Genomic DNA, 3,024 nt, shown 5'->3' with positions numbered 1-3,024 from the left:
GCGCCATGGTCCTCTACCCCTGCGTGGTGTATGACCATGGGCCCGAGAACGCTCTCGAATAAAAATCCTCTTGCAGTTGCAGCAAGATCGTTTCTTGTGGGTGATTTTGGGGTGTCGCCTCTCCTGAGTCAGAACGTGAGGGAGTCCTCACGTTGTGGGTCTTTCATCAGCAGTGCTTGGGTCAAGGCTGAACGCTATCCTCAAGTAGCCACAGAGCTTGTTCCCACGTCTGTGGAAAAAGCAAATCTGTTTGCTGCCTGTCCTGCCAGTATCGAATGAGCAGGTGGAATTTCAAGTCATAATAAGAAAGCAAATACTAGGCGTGTCATTTTCTCAGCAAGCTGCTGACTGGAATGTTAGCTGTTTCACTCCTTGGTCAGTCTCCCCGCAGAATGAAGGAGCCCCAGGAGAGCTGTTGGAGGAGCCCGACTCTCTCCCGCGAGTTAACAGGTTCACCCTCCTCGGATGGAAAATGGAGTTTTCACCCATTGCCAGAGGGACTTTCTCGGTCCTTCACAGGATTTTATGGTGGCACGAAAGTGTCAGCCGACTCACCTCAGAATAGCAGGCCACTTCTAAGTCCCCAAGGAATTAACTGGGAATCAACCCAGGAGCTTTCTACTCAGAAACACGTGTAGTGGTTTTCATTTCGTTTGCACATTACCTGAAGAGGTAGCTATTCTAGAACACCTAGGCTCGGACCTCGCTCAGACCTCAAAAGTTGGGATCTCTGGAGGTGATGCCCAGCATCTTTTAAACTACCCAGTGGTTCTACTCTGCTACCAGGTTTAAGGGCCACTAGGTCAATGAGTCCCGGCCTGAACCATTGCATCCATAAACTCAGATTCCTCAAAGAGCAACCTGGACGGTTCATCCCCTTTATTTACCCCAACAGAGACCTTCTGCGGGGATTCTACGCTTGCCCCTTGGTCCCGATTCCTCCTGACCCCAGAATTTTCCAATCAATAATCTGGCACTTTAAGGAACCGCGCAAAGTGTCCCAATGACTCAAACGGCGCAACGCATTCCCGCCCCACCCTCGGGCTGGTCCTTTGTATCAGATCAGCCCCGGGGTCCGGCCGGCTCCTCCGGGACCGGAGAAGTCCTGGGCCGTGGGCCAGCAGCTCACCGCAATCCTGGCAGACGATGCCTAATTCCGCGGCAGCCGGGGAGCCAGGTGCCAGCCAGTGCGCCTGCGCGCTAGCAGCCCCGGGCTTCCCCAGTCTCTCCCTCCGCCCCTTCCCAGCTATTGGCTCCGCACCGCTCTCCCGATAGCAGCTCGGGCAGGTGACCGCGCCTGAGGCTGTCGTTGCCATGTTTGTCATGGGCTATTTCCCTTAGGGACCCAAAAGAAAATGGGCATCAGGCAACAGGGGCAGGTTGCCTGGATTCCTGAAGTACTTATCTCCTCTCTCTTACCTCCACGAAAACTCATTTCAGCTCAAAGCAAGTTCCTCTTGGGGACTCACCCCTCCTCTTCCCCGATCCTAATTTCAGAAGATGAGAATTTAGCAGAGACTACCTACGGCTGGATTGTGAGCCTGCGAGTGCAAAGTCCAGCTTGAGCTGTGGGCATGAGGAATCAAAGGAATCGAGAGCCAGGGCAGGAGATGGTAGACACAGGCACTTGGCCGTTAACCCACAACCCATGCTGTCCGACTTCTTTGTAGTGGTAGTAATAAGAATTAGAAGAGGAAGAAATGCCTGATTGTGCCTTTCTGAAATTCCTGTTGTTGTTGTTGTTGTTGTGTTTTGTTTTACGAGACAGGGTTTCTCCATGTGGCTCTAGCTCTTCTGGAACTCACTATGTAGACCAGGCTGGCCTCGAACTCTAAAAGATCTGATAATTTCCACCTTCTGAGTGCCGAGGTTAATGGCATAGTCTGTAATTCATGCCACATAGAAGGCTAGCCTGTGCTGAATACAGAATGAATTAAGGGCAAACTTATTTTGCCCTTAATTAAATTATCTCAAACTAAAAATTATCTCAAACTAAAAACAAAAACAGGGCTGGCGATACACACACATAAAAGAACTGCTCAACCACCTACTATTATGTACTTTGCAGGATAGGTGCACCGTTCCAAATGCCTCTTCCTCAAATTATACATGGGAAGTAGATGCTATTATTTCCACTTACAGATGAAAATAACCACTGAGTGCTGGTGGCGGCTGCGCATACCTTTAGTCTTGGCACTAGGAAGGCAGAGACAGGTGAATTTCTGCTTTCAAGGCCAGCCTGATCTACAAAGCAAGTTCCAGGAAAGGTAAGGCTATACAGAGAAATCCCATCTCAAAAACCAACCAACCAAGCAACCAACCAAGCAAAAACCATGAAGTTCAGAGAAACAGTCAATGAATTGTTTCTGTTTTTCGAGACAGTGTTTCTCTCTTTAACAGCACTAGCTGCCCTAGAACTCATTTTCTAGTCCAGACTGGTCTTGAACTCACAGAGATCTTCATGCCTCTGCCTCTTAAGGGCTGGGATTAGAGATGTGTACCACCGTGCCCAGCCTTCAACAAATTTCATACAATCAGATGCCCAACCAGGCTAGACCAGACTTCTCTGGAGTCCCAGAGGAGTCCTTCCTCTTCCACACTTACTAGACCTTTAAAATCAAGTCTGTAAGGCTCAGTCCAGTTTCTAAGCAATCAAATAGGACCTGCTGCTACCTGTTCAGTTTCCCTACTGTGTTGGTTTGTATATGCTTGGCCCAGAGAGTGGCACTACTAGAAGGTGTGGCCCTGTTGGAGCAGGTGTGTCACTGTGGATTGTGGGCTGTAAGACCCTCTTCCTAGCTGCCTGGAAGTCAGTATTCTGCTAACAGCCTTCAAATGAAGGTGAAGAACTCTCAGCTCCTCCTGCACCATGCCTGCCTGGTGATAATGGACTGAACTTCTGAACCTGTAACCCAGCCCCAATTAGATGTTGTTCTTTTAAGAGTTGCCTTGGGCCGGGCGTGGTGGCGCACGCCTTTAATCCCAGCACTCGGGAGGCAGAGGCAGGCGGATTTCTGAGTTCGA

The 3,024-nt window shown here is 49.9% G+C and overlaps 1 protein-coding gene across 1 annotated transcript in view; it reads right to left on the bottom strand.

Annotated features, from left to right (window-relative positions):
• Positions 1-1,234, bottom strand: part of Mfsd13a (major facilitator superfamily domain containing 13A) — a 19,072-nt gene extending 17,838 nt beyond the window's left edge. Inside the window, exon 1 of the mRNA XM_021151744.1 lies at positions 1,130-1,234. The gene's annotated coding sequence lies outside the window, so the exon portion shown is untranslated. The remainder of the gene's footprint in view (positions 1-1,129) is intronic.
• Between the last annotated feature and the right edge of the window lie 1,790 nt (positions 1,235-3,024).

The sequence above is a fragment of the Mus caroli genome, chromosome 19 (genome assembly GCF_900094665.2).
Source record: "Mus caroli chromosome 19, CAROLI_EIJ_v1.1, whole genome shotgun sequence".
NCBI lineage: Eukaryota > Metazoa > Chordata > Mammalia > Rodentia > Muridae > Mus > Mus caroli.
This window is presented reverse-complemented; position numbering and strand designations above follow the sequence as displayed.